A 14,368-nucleotide genomic window follows, 5' to 3' on the forward strand; every position below is an offset into this window, starting at 1 on the left:
GCAAGTCAAATCTTACCCCACTCTCTCTTTCTGTCCCAAATCAGACATTACCTTTCTCTCTCTTTCTCTCGCTCCTTCTACCCCAGTTCTTATCCCTTTTTATTTACTTTTGATACAGCTCCTTTAAGAGACAGGTAGCAGAAAAGATCCAGCCATAGCAGCAGTTTGCTCAGGATCCTGCTGGTCCAATCATTATTGTTTTTGTCATAGTGCCAATATTAAAGAGTATGAGCCCAAGCCAACTTGAAAATGTGAAAAGCAGTGTGGCCCTGTCAGAAAAACCTGTTGGGCCATGGGAGGCTTCAGTTCTATTGTCCACTGCAACAGTGGCAGAGTTTATAATCTGACTTTCCTTGAAGATATCAAGCAAAGGTCAGCTGGTATGCTCTGAGACTATAGCAGTCATCTAGTGGTACATGAGATCTTCAGCAGGTTAGGCAAAGAGCAGGATGTGAGTTATCTCCAGGTCCTTACCACTGCCTCCAGCACTGCTTCATAGGAGCCTTGCCTAACTTCTTACAGGCTGTCCATGGTTTAAGGGAAGCAGATAAGAAGAGGAAGGACATCAAAGGTTCAACAATGTCCATCAAATTCAAGAGCAACATTTTATTATATATAGGCAAGTAGAGGAATTCAGTCGTCAGCATCAAGCCAAATACTTGTTTCACCTCCAGTGATTTTGCCACTAACATTAGCCCTGTATTTTACTTCCCCATTGCTGATAAAATTTTAGTAATTTTATGTTTAAATTATTATGAGGTATTTATCATCTATGCCTAGCATGTGCTTATCTCCAACCAATCAGTGACTCAAAATATCATGCTCCATTTTTGGTAATGTGAGAGACAGATACCAATTTTTCTTTAATAGGATTATTGCCTAATTCTAGTTCATAACTTTTCAAACAAAGCTGCATTTTCTACAACAGAACATATATTTTATTATACATACTTTGTAAGCATATACTGAATGTACATGCAGGATTACAGTTTTGTGATCATCAATATGCTTTACCTTCTATTCAGTAGCATATGTTTTTGAAGTACATGTACTACATATGTTGGAACTCAGAAGAACAGTTGCAGAAAATTCAGCTAAGATTCAAAAATAGGTCTTAGTTTTCAAACATAAAACTCCATTTGGGGAACCAAAGATTTTATAGCCAGATAAATTTATGTTTAAAATGTATGAATACAGCTGCCGTTTGCAAATCTGTCACAACGGGCCTTCTAGCAGGAACAATTTATATAGCAATATACAATGGAATACTGGATATTTCACTAAAATGCAGCTGTGCATAGAAGATTTATAATTCTGATTTTGTCACTAACATTAGCACTGTATTTTACATCCCCACTGCTGATAAAATTTTAGTATTTTTATGTTTAAATTATTATGAGGTATTTATCATAAGAACATATACTATATTAGAGAAATGATATACTACTAAACTGATTAACAAATGTTTTATATGAATAGAATCTGTGATGTGTGTCATATTTAATATGGACAAGCCCCAGCTTCATCTTTGACATATACAGTAAATATATGTGCCTTGTTTCTGCATGTTGATTGGATATAGCCTGTCATGTTATTAAAAGTTTTATCAGAAAAATGATGGTACTGTTATCAGGACTTTGGATAATCTTCATTTTGAACTATTGCACTTCCTCTTAACTTTAAATAGATGTGATAAAGTTTTTCAAATAAATCTGTGGATCTTTTCAACTTCCAAAACTTATAATTGCGTGCAACCTCCCCCCCCCCACCCCCCCCATTACCAATATTGGTGTGTGTGTATCTATCTGTACTTTATCTAACTGTATATTGATGTCAATATGTAAAAATGTGTGTCTCCAGCTGAATGGCAAACATTAAATGTGAGAGGGTCTGGCATTTGAGTGAACGGAGTGCCAGTCTCTCAGGAAAGGGTTCAGATGGAAGCTAGATTAAGCAGATAGTATAGTGGACATGGGCACAGACGCTAAGAGGGTGTGCAGGTGTCCATAGCTGGATAGGGCTCTCACGCATTGAGAATCCACTAAGGACACTTTTTCCCAACATTTCCTATTAACACAATGGAAATGCATAGTATACATTTACCAAAATGAATGCCTTCTAGTGGTCATTCATCATTCCTCACCTTTGAATTGATTTCACAGCAAAAGATGGGGGTTATTTATCAAATCGCGTTATCGCGTTTTTGCATGCGAAAACCCCTTAATGCATGCGATAGCACCATAATGCATGGTGCGATGCAAATCTGAAAAAGAGGAGGAGTGGGCTCACAGTTTTGCAAAGTCCTAACTATACCTTTTTCATTAGCAATAGGGCTTTATTGCACATTGTGGAGAGAGAGAGAGAGAAAGAAAGAAAAAGTAGCTCTAATGCCCTCATACTAGATAGGTATTTATATCTCTATGGGAAGACCACCTAATAACTCGAGGTGAGGTTTAGGTATTAGTGTAGGGGTCAGGGGCCACTTTGACATTCAAAGTGAGATGTACAAACAGAACAGTGCTTTCTTGTGAATATTTAATGACCTTCGGAAAGAGGAAACTCACCCAAAGATGAGATTTGTGCAATGTTCTCTCAACCTAGCTTGATGTTACCCAGGTAGAGAGTCCATCAAGCTAGGTTGAGAGAACATTGCACAAATCTCATCTTTGGGTGAGTTTCCTCACTCCGAAGGTCCTCAAATCTTCACAAGAGAGCACCATGCTGTTCGTATGTCTCACTTTGAATGTCAAAGTGGCCCCTAACCCCTATACTAATACCTAAACCTCACCTTGAGTTACTAGGTGGGCTTCCCATAGAGATATAAATACCTTTTTAGTGGTAGGGTAATATGGCTATTCTCTGTCACTCTCTCTCTCCCTCCTACTCCTACCAGTGGTTGTATGCAGGAAATGCAAGAATTCTGAAATGTAACAGACTGATATTTTCTGTTCTTCCTAATATAACCTTCACAAATTCTCAGTTTCAATTAGCAGAAAAAGGCAGCCTTTGCTTTTCTGCAGAACTGTTACACAGCAACCCAGGCAGTTTCCCCCTACCAGAATTCCTCCTTGGGGTTTCTTAAGTAACAGAAAGGACTCCATGGTGGGAAACTACTCACATCTATATATCTATCTACTTGCTTATCAATTTGAAATAAAATATGCAGGTATGTCATTTGCGCACACTTATCCAGCTAAATTCTGAATTATCTAGCTAAGTAGTGAGATTGCTGCTACTTAGATGGACAAATTCAAACTTATCTGGTTAAGTAGTACAACTTATCTGACTAAATTTTGTCTTCTCCAGCTAAGTAGATGGATAAGTAGTGCTTTTTGGAACTTATCTGGATAAATGCCGCTACTTATCTGGATAAGTCCAAACTTGCGCAAGTTCAGACTTATCCAGATAAGTAGCATCAGTTATCCAGATAAGTTCCCATTTACCCAGCTAAGTAGCAGCAAAACCACAACTTAGGGCCTTATTTTCCAATAATGCATTAGGGGGCGTTACCAATGCAAATGAGGCTTCTTTCGTGCAGTGGGGAAACATCGCGTGCGGCGCTAACAATGCAATATTGGAAAATAAGGCCCTTAATTAGGGAGATTTTCTAATAATATAACCAGTTTTACTAATTAGTCTACCCAGTCTATCTGCATTTCATGAAGACCCTCCCGTCTCTCCAGCCTGGCATCTCCCCTTTTCACCCAGTCATTTTTTCACTTTTAAAATATTAACACTTACTCCAGATATTGAGCAAGAGTAAATATGCACAAGTAAGGTACAGCATTTACATATGTAAATTGATTATAAAATAGCAACTTACTTGAGTAAATGTTGGCCCCTCCCCAGAATGTTCCTTGCCTGTCCCTTTTTTTACATGTACAAATTTACTGACTGACATCGATTTATGCGTGTATGTTGAGGTTTCTAAAATAGCAGATACACGCATACATGCTATTTTATACATATAAGTGCTATTTTTTATTTTATGCACATAACTTTTGAAAATTCACCTTTTAGTTAGGGTTCCCTTTCTAATTCCTTCACAGCTCTTCCAAACTCTACTCTGTGCCTCGTGGGAAACACTTTTTATACCAAACCAAATTAATCCCCCTCTGGGGAGGAAACCTCCCTATCATTTACCACCTAAGCTCATAGCTCCTGAACTACACATGAACATTCCACTGCTGGAAACATTCTAGTGAACCCAAGACAGGGATCACAGGAGCACACAGGAGGCAGAGCCCATTTACAGTATATGCACTGTCAAGCTCATCTCCATTTTCCCTCCCACCCACAGATGTCTATTCATCCACCTAGATACACAAATTTCATTTGCTCAGAACAGGAATTCATGTAGCTCTGTTCTTATGAGATGCTTATTTAGTCCCAACCTGAGTGTGGGCAAACTGAACTGTAACCTTGTTTTTCTCTGTACTTCTCTGTATGTTTGCTTTTCATTTTGTTCAGTTGCTAAAATTAAAGTGAAACATGATGCTAAACTTTGGAAATACTGTACTTCACGGGCCTCCTGATCGTGGAGTTTTCAATATTAATTCAAATGTAATCAGGGTAAATGTTTCAGAGAGAATGCAAATGGAGCAATGGGGAGACAGAGGGTGGGGCAGGCATTTTTGCTTCTTACCAATCAGACTATACAAGCCTCATGGTCAAAGCATGCTTAGTATAGTTTCCTCAAACTTTTTCTATAGGAGATCAATGTCATCAGAGTGATTTTGCATGTCTATTAAGGGATGATAAAAATCTTGCAAAGGGAAATAAGGCAGCTAATGCATTATATAGCCCACAGCAGGCTAGACTTGCAAAGCCACTTTAAATGTCCATTTTTACGCCAAGTACCTACTTTGTTTCAGCCCCCTGTACAATCTCTGTTCCATTTTGAATAGCAAATATCTTTAGTCACCAGTCTGCCGAATTATTAGCTTTACTTCCTTTTCAGCTGCCAAATTGATGAATCAACCTCCAAAGTTTTTCGGTATTGCTTTAAACTTGATGAGCCTCTCTTCTTTTTTTTCTTTTAGGAATTTAGCAAATGCAGTTAATTTTACCATGCCAGTTCCCTTCCAGCAATATTTTTTTCTAAATATGAGCCAAAACCTTTTCAGCTGTGAAGTACTGGATCCAATTACTACCAGCAACTAAAAACAGAGTTGGTTTTAATAGGATTTGTATTAAAACAAGGCATATAAAAATCCGATGCATAGGCAAAGAATGTTTCATCTTTAATCATTAAGCTACCAGTACAAATTGAGCCCTAGAGTTAACCATTCCCCAAGGAGATTAGAGATTTAAAGCATTCAGGGGATTAAACATTTGTGTACGAATAAATATGCTAAGTATGCTTTTGCCTGTTATCATTAAAACTGAATTTCAATATTTTATTTTAAATCTAAAAACATTTCTAAATAATATCTGAAAATATTTTAGTCTACATTAGAAGTACAGTGTGAACTCCAGAAGTATTATTTTCTCATTTTTTCCACAAATTATTCCAATAAATCTAATTCTGTTTCGTTATGCCAGCGACACAATTCAAAGTCAGGTCTTTGTTTCCATTTACCACCAACATGCTTTATCCACTAAACTTCTATTTCTATAAAAAGCATTGCTCTACATCTTGTTTTAATAAACTACAATGCAAGAGATTAGTACAATGGAAATTATATTGGTGTGGATGACTTGCCAATTATTTCTAACTGTACAGTCAGTCACTATGAAACTTTTACGGAGTTTTCTTTAGGAAAAAACAAATTATAAAACAAATTGAAATCAAATCTGTTCTCTGACAGAAACCAGGTTACCTAAATGCCTTAAAAATCTACAGAGTCAGTATCAGAATCAAAACCATATTTAGAATAAGAACTTTAGTTTTGCCAGGTTTTTGCTTAGAAGCATTACTGAAAAGCTTGAAAGTTGTTAATCTGTCAAACTGTATTTTTAAATGAAAGTAAATAATACAATATCAATATTTGTTATAAAATGAAAGTTTGGAAATAAAACCCCAATAGTTTAATTATGGACTACAGCAAAATCTGTTCTGCATACTTATGTAAAAGTGCCTCAGACTGGGGTTTTAGGAATAAAATCTGTTAGTGGAGAAGTCTAGAATGCTAGAATTAGTATATATTGTTCTGAAGAAATGTGCATTTTTAATGAATGCAGGATGAAAAAGTTAAATATGAATTCAACTGTGGCAGCCTAGCATCAAAACTTTAGACTTAAATATCTTAATCCAAGCAAATTAGTGAATCAGAGAATGATAAAATGCCTTTCTGTATTGTCTCTGTTGAAGATAATTTGTAACCCTCACATCCATTATGAGTGTGCATAAGCAAACTTTTATTTGGGTTGTTCATGAGTTTTGTTCCTTTTTTTGTTGCAAATTTAAAATTCATTTCCATCTATTTTGTGCCTATATATGTGAACTTCAGTTTTACATACATAAAGCTGTACTTCTATATCTAAAAGTCATACTTTATGCACATGGCTATTTAAAGGCATACAATGTTATGTGTGCATAACAAACAAATGAAACAATGCACTTCTCAGCATCCATTACTTGATTAGTGAAAGAAGATGAAGCCCATGTAGGGGCTAAGTCTTGTGTAACAGAAGGCTGACCATTAGGGGTGTGCATTTGTTTTCGAAGTATTGGCAATCTGCAATGTATATGTTCTTATTTGTTGTATTCATGGGGAAGCGAAACGTATTGCGACTCCCCACGAATATAACGTATCATCCGTTTCATCCATTTGGCAGCGCACGCTTTTCTTTGCTGCTATTTGCAATTGGAGGATGCCATTTGGGTGTATCCAGAGCCAAAAACCAGCCCTTTCCTGTGAGTCATCAGTGACCTCACAGCCCTGTCAGAGTCGGTTCGACAGGTTGGCACGGATGTGGGAATGCAGCGTATCAGCGATAACATTTTGTGAAATGCACTGAATGCAGCCAATCGCGCTGCCATTCAGTGCTTGGTGACAATTTTCCTGATGACCCAGCACCATATATACTTAAGCACGCAGCATGCCACGCACTTTCTTTGCAGGGGTGGTCTGGGGAGGTGGTCTCTCTGGAAGGTGGCTGCACTCAGAGCTAGTCTGAGTTTAGAAATCTATATTGAATTGCTAGCTAGGCTAGTTACTTAAGAGAAAAAGATATTTCTTTATTTTGCTGCAGCCCTGTTTGTTTTTAAGCAGTTTATTTAGGTGATCTGAGACGGTCTCTCTGTGTCAGGGAGAGAAGCTGCTAACAGTGCCATTTTGTTTAATTCACCCTCTGGGCTAGGCTGCAAGCAAGCACCATTTGGGTGTTGTGGCTGGGAGAAATATATTCAATTTTTAGCTAATTTTCTAGAATTTCCATTGGAAAATATATTTCATCGATTTTCCTGCTGTGCTGACAATTCCAGCTTTTTAAAACTGAGTTTGTTTAATTCAACTCAATCAGTCTCTCTGTGCACTGGGCTTCAGTGGGCTGGCAGTTTAGCAGACTGAACTTTATTATTGGGACAGTCTGTGCAGTGAAATCCCCAGTCTGCCTCTTTTGTGCTTACAAGCAAGCTGTGTTTGTGTGCACACCACACACATTACATTAGTGCATAGCAAGGCACTGTGACAGTGGGCAGTGGGTAGTTTAGCAGACTGAACGTTATTATTGGGACAGTCTGTGCAGGGAAATCCCCAGTCTGCCTCTTTTGTGCTTACAAGCAAGTTGTGTGTGTATGCACACCACACACATTACAAAAGTGCATAGCAAGGCACTGTGACAGTGGGCAGTGGGTAGTTTAGCAGACTGAACTTTATTATTGGGACAGTCTATGTAGTGAAATCCCCAGTCTGCCTCTTTTGTGCTTACAAACAAGCTGTGTGTCTGTGCACACCACACACATTACATTAGTGCATAGCAAGGCACTGTGACAGTGGGCAGTGGGTAGTTTAACAGACTGAACTTTATTATTGGGAAAGTCTGTGAAGTGAAATCCCCAGTCTGCCTCTTTTGTGCTTACAAGCAAGCTCTGTGTGTGTGCACACCATTCATATTACATTAGTGCATAGCAAAGCACTGTGACAGTGGGCAGTGCATAGTTTAGCAGACTGAACTTTATTATTTGGACAGTCTGTGCAGTGAAATCCCCAGTCTGCCTCTTTTGGCTTACAAGCAACCTGTGTGTGTGCGCACACCACACACATTACATTAGTGCACAGCAAGGCACTGTGACAGTGGGCAGTGGGTAGTTTAACAGACTGAACTTTATTATTGGGAAAGTCTGTGCAGTGAAATGCCCAGTCTGCCTCTTTTGTGCTTACAAGCAAGCTGTGTGTGTGTGCACACCATACACATTACATTAGTGCATAGCGAGGCACTGTGACAGTGGGCAGCCAGTAGGCACTAGGCAGTGACATTAAATCCATAATGTCAGGGAAAGCTAGATGTGGTTGAGTGACTGGGATGGCAGAGGAGGCACTTCAAAAGGCACTAGTGCCAGTCCCCCATTAAATTTAAAAAGGGACCTGTTCCAATCTAAACTCTTTGGAGGGGCAGGCAGTTCCATCCAGAAAAAAATAAAATCTGACCATGATGCATCGCCATTGCCACTACCTGTTTCTGACCCTGTAGTTTTGGAGGTGAGGGAAGGGGAGGCTGAGTCATGCCAGACAAAATGTCGACACCCAAAAGCAGCAGGGGGACAGAAATCTCGACTAAGACTTAGCGTTGACAATGTAGTGCAGTCACTGTTTGCTTCTGATTCAGATGAAGAATCATCTTGTGTGGGATTCTCATCAGAAACAGAAGAAGTAATAGCTGATAAAGCTTTAGGAGGATCAGTTAGTCCTGTCTTAGCCTCCATTTAAGTGCAGCAGGGGAGAGATGAAACTGCTGAGGAGGAGGAAGAGCAGTCAGCGCAGGCACAGAGGGTGACTGAGGCCCCTGGCATTGCTTCTCAGGGTGCACCCACTACTTCAGCTCTAGTAGCAGCATCCACCCCCAAGGCTTTAGAGAAGGGAGTATCATGAAAGACATCTGTGATCTGGAGCCACGTTTTGCTTGTTGTAATTACTGTGGCAGGGCTATTAGCAGAGGCAAGCAAATGGGACATCTATCTAATTTTGGCATGATGCATCATATGAAGAGGCAACACCCAACAACAGTACTGACTTCTGGGGATGGTGGCAGTACCAGTCAGGGGACCCCTTCCAAGCAGCATAAAGTGGTTCAAAAGCAGCAGAGTCAGCCCATGCCCTCATCACCTTCTAGCAGTCAGGTGGTAGGCCAGCAACCCCCTGACATGTGGCAGAAGCGACAACCCACCATGGAGGAAATGGGGTGGAGTGTGGTAACGCTATCCCAGGGTAGGAGGCAGGCAGTCTCAAAAGTTGTAACCAGGAGTATTGGGAAAATGATTGCCCTTGATGACCAGCCCTTGCAGACAGTGGAGAATGTGGGTTTCAAGCATTTTCTGAAGGTCGTAGTTCCAAATTACAAAGTCCCCTCCAGAACCACATTTAGCAGAAAGGTCATCCCCAGCCTGTACAAGCAGTGTTGCAGTCGCATGCAAGCGCTACTAGCTAAGGCAGAGGGGAGAGTGCATTTCACCTGCGATATCTGGACCGCCATGAATGCTGCACACTCTTACCTCTCCCTGACAGCTCACTGGTGGGACCTGGCTGAGGCAAGGGTAGGCAGCAGCTCTATTACTGAACAAGTATCAGGGTGGAGGTGGGCTTTACTGCATACCCACCTGAAGGATCAGGCCCATACCGCAGCCAATATTCTAGCATGCATCAGACAGATGCTGGAGGGCTGGCAACTACATCAGCGAGTCAACAAAGCACATGTGTTACCTCTGTTCCGAATATAAGCTATATGATCATACAGAGGGACTTGGCAATATATAATGCCAAAAAATGTATTATACACATAATTTTAATTCAATATAATTTACATACTTTTTATACATGTCCTGCTATGTATCCCGAAACCCTCCTTACCTTAAAAACAATCCCATTCATACTCTACCATCCATTCACTCCATTCACACTGTTCATACCACATAAAATCACTAGATCTAATAAGCTTACGAACTTAATACTTCTACATATCACATATGACAGTTACATAGAGATGAATATTGCATACAAATGTCCCCCTTATATTAAACTTAAGATACTTTTAACAATTACAATTCAACAGATAAATCATATTTTGAATAATTCCAAATATGGATCATTTTTTACATAATACGACGAGGCTCTCGTTTCGCCCATACAACAGGGCTTCCTCAGGGAATGATGTTATATCTCCAAGAAGTATATTCTTGTGCAAGTGCAATCAAAATATAATCATCTTCACTTAACAGTGTGATATTTATTTCAATCATCAGACAGAGGGTTGCATCTCCACTGTTAATATGTTGTGCATGTAGAATCAATACATAGCGCTGGACTCTGTAAACAATAACATAAACTAAACTATTAATTTAACTATCTAGTCGAACTATAATAAAAGGTACATCCACCTTATACACCATCACCATATGTTTAAATAGTACCAGTCAATCCAATGTTGTCAATATCCAATACCGGTTCAAAGTTGGGCATCACTATTTTATCTATTTAAGAGGAACTCCAATGATTCTAGCCATCTCTCACTGTCAGGCCACTATGCTCATTTCATCAAGGTCAACATTTTCTCATATTCAGAGAGTTCACTTAACACAAACTGGCTAATGCACTTCCCGACCTGTATTGAATAAATAATTCACCATTAAACTCAATACATCTAGGTATAAATTACCCCCCCAACAACTACTCGATCACATCATTAAATTACATAAAGCTAATGCGATACCATATCTAAATCTGCAACTTCCTTAACTCATCTAAACGCATATATTCAAAAGACTTACGCTTTTAACCCTAACAGGGGCCAAGAACATACTCATTTCATGCAAACCCGTTTTTATACAAAACTAAAACTCCCAAACCCTCTATAAGTATCTCAACTGCCCACCATAAGGTACATATATGAACTGACAATGTATCATCATTCTCATCAATAACCTCACGATATAAAATCACTACTCACATAAAACCGTCCCGCGGCGTTCACCGGACGGTTACCATTCCATAACAAACTTACGTTGTATCCTGCTATCGTGCATCCATTTAAACTCCACGAACCAATCGCTATTAACCCTCCCCCTCCTACATCATACATCCAAAATTTAGACAAGCTAAACAGATATACGTGCTAGTACTTAATATCCTGATGTATTACAATACTATTGTACTCAACAGCTACACTTCACGTCGCCTAGGATCAAAAATACCATGCCTTATATCACCGCCCAGAGAGATCACAACTCTGTCTGTGACTACGTACCTATCACCTATATACAAGGCTTCATTAGATCCAACCTGAACCTGACTTACTGTGTTCCTACAGGTCCTAAACTCCACTTCGCATCTACGGACAACTCAATACTATTCCATCTGATGCATCTTAATCCAAAAAAATCATTAACTTAGCCAAATTCCTGATCTCTAACAACCTATGGCTGAAATGTTTTTACCAAAAACATTTTTGCACTTACCACACGAATATGCAACACTATATTCCATAAAACGCCTCCCACTCGATCATTTCATTTAGACCTCGAGGGTGAATTGTATCCCATTGATAAATATACTTTTGTTCAATTCTTCTTAGAATATTACTTACATCTCCCTGCTGGTAGATGTCACATTGTTGAAGAATGAAAAACTTAAGATCATCAATGTTGTGATGGGCATTACCCCAATGGGCAACCAACGGTGCCCCTATCTTACCAGTTCTTAACCTACTTTTATGTTCTATAATCCATTGTCTAACCTGCCTTATTGTATGGCCTATGTATAACAATCCACACGGTCAGGTGACGGTGTAAATTACCATGGAAGATCCACATTTAATCTACCCCTGAGAGTAAAGGGGTACTTCAAGTGCGGAACATTAAACGTTTTTGTTTCTAGCACGTTATTACATACAGAGCACTTTCCGCATTTGACCTGCTCCCAGTCTTCCAGCTGCTCTGATCTCTCACATCTAGATAACAGATCTCAAATTTACACCTCTGCACATCACGAAAATGGGTGGCTCTTCAAAACCATGTAATTCTTTTTTATTGAATTAAAATTATGTGTATAATACATTTTTTGGCATTATATATTGCCGAGTCCCTCTGTATGATCATATAGCTTAACTACATCAGCGAGACAGGAATCCTCAGGCAGGGTTCTTTGTCACAGACAATGATGCAAACATGGTTAAGACAATAAACCACAGACGCTTTAAGAACATCCATGTTTTGCACAAACTCTGCACCTGGTAGTGAAGTCAGCTCTGGGGTTGGATTCCAATGACAAAGAGAATGAATACCTGCATATCCTCTGCAAGGGTCTGAAGAAGGAGAAAGCGCCACCGCCAGAAGAGCTCTCTCCATCCTCTGCCACCGCCGACCCACAAACTGGGCGGCCTATTACCTCCCCGGGTTTGCCACTCCATGCAATTGCATTGTTTGCACACCTGGTCGCACCGGGCCTGCTGCTTCATATCTGCCCTGCAGAAGAGATATCCATCTCACTACTGATATTGACCCAGGTACCAGTGTTCCTGCCTAGTGATCCTGTTTCCTGTGCTCCTGTTTAGTAATCTTGTTTCTAGTTCTGGCCTAGAAATTCTGTTTCAGTATTCCTGCTCTTGGTTTCTGTCAAGTACTGGGGCTTCCTCATTGTGCCTCATTCTTGCCTCTCCAGATATGCAACTTCCCTCTGGGAAGACTCCAATTTCTGAGTCCTGAAAACCCTGACATTTTAGACCAGCCCAAACCAGAGGCAATGTTCAAATAGAGCATTCCTGAAAATTCAAGAGGCAATCAAAAGTAATCTAAGAATTTCTCATCAGTCCCCTATCTTTCAGGGGAAGGTAGTCTTGCTCTGTTTTAATTTTTTTTATTTCTTTGTGAATCATATGCGCTGTTTCAAGATGAACCTTTAGAGAGGAATTATTGTGGTTTCCTTTCCAGTGGCCTTGATTCTATAGAAATACAAGATCTGTGTGGAACTGTCAGAGCTTGGTGCCAGTGTTGGGAACAACCCCCTGGACAGGACCTGACTGGACCCAGGACATGACTGGCTAGAGCAGGAACAGCTTGTACAAGACAGGATTGCTATGGTAACAGGATCTTCTGCCTGACTGTTCTCCTCCTTTCTGGGTTGAGCCTTCAGGTTCTGGAGGTTAGCAGGACTTCACAGGTGGGGCACACAGGGACAGAAAGAAAGGGTAAGAAGAAGAGAAATGTTCAGTTCTTTTTTTTGTTTCATTTTTGGGTATTTGGTTTCCCATGAATTTCATTTCACTGATGTTTATTTAGTCAAAAAACAAAAGAAACATTAAAAAAAACAAAATTAAAAAATAAAGGGTGCATCCTGAGGCCTCCCATGCCCCACAACCATCCGTCCCACTTGAAAAAAATGGTGGAGCCAGGATCTTCCCTAGCTCCCGCTTATCCAGTCAGGGGGGGATCTGATGCTGATACCTAGGACCAGGCAGAAACTTGGCTATTGTGTACGGTCTGGACCAAGATTGTGGCAATCTACAATGACCTAGGCCTATGCAAGGCCGAGACTTCAACCTGGCCTAGGCATCAGGCTCAGCTTTGAGGCCTGGTCCTGATGCCTAGGACCAGACCAAAGCCTCAGCCTTGCATAGGCCTAGAATGCAGCAAGTTGCTGGAACTTCAGCCTAGGCCATAAGAAAGGCCCAGGATTTGACGGCTGGACCTGATGCCTATGGTTCAGCCTAGACCAGGGCCCAGGTCCAGGCCCAATGACCAAGTCCAGAAACCATCCTGAAACTGGGGCCTCAGCCCAGACCCAGGCCCAATGCCAGGGCCCAATCCAGAGGCTGGGTCTTGACGCCTGGGCCCAAGTCCAACACAGTGGCCACATCCGGATACCGGGTGGCAGGACCAAGACCGGAGCTCAGTCTAGAAGCTGGCTTCTGAAGCTGGAGCCTCGGCCCAGGGTCAGGCCCAGGCCTTGCTTCCAAATCTTTTGTCTTCTTTCTTCTTCGATGAAATGATGCCATCCACTTGGGAAGCACCATAGTTAATTTACTCAGGCGCTTCCTCCCCAGCAGATGGCAAAAGTTTGATGTACAACAGCCTAATTGAAGTGCTGTATAATAAAATGGCACTCTCCATTAGTTAGGAGGGGCAGGAGTTAACTCCAGTGCCTCCCAAGCAGACAGTGTCATTTCATTGAAGAAGAAAGAAGACAGGATACCTCCAAGGCCTGGGGTCCAGGCC

Source organism: Rhinatrema bivittatum, chromosome 5, assembly GCF_901001135.1.
Source record: "Rhinatrema bivittatum chromosome 5, aRhiBiv1.1, whole genome shotgun sequence".
NCBI classification, from domain to species: Eukaryota; Metazoa; Chordata; class Amphibia; order Gymnophiona; family Rhinatrematidae; genus Rhinatrema; species Rhinatrema bivittatum.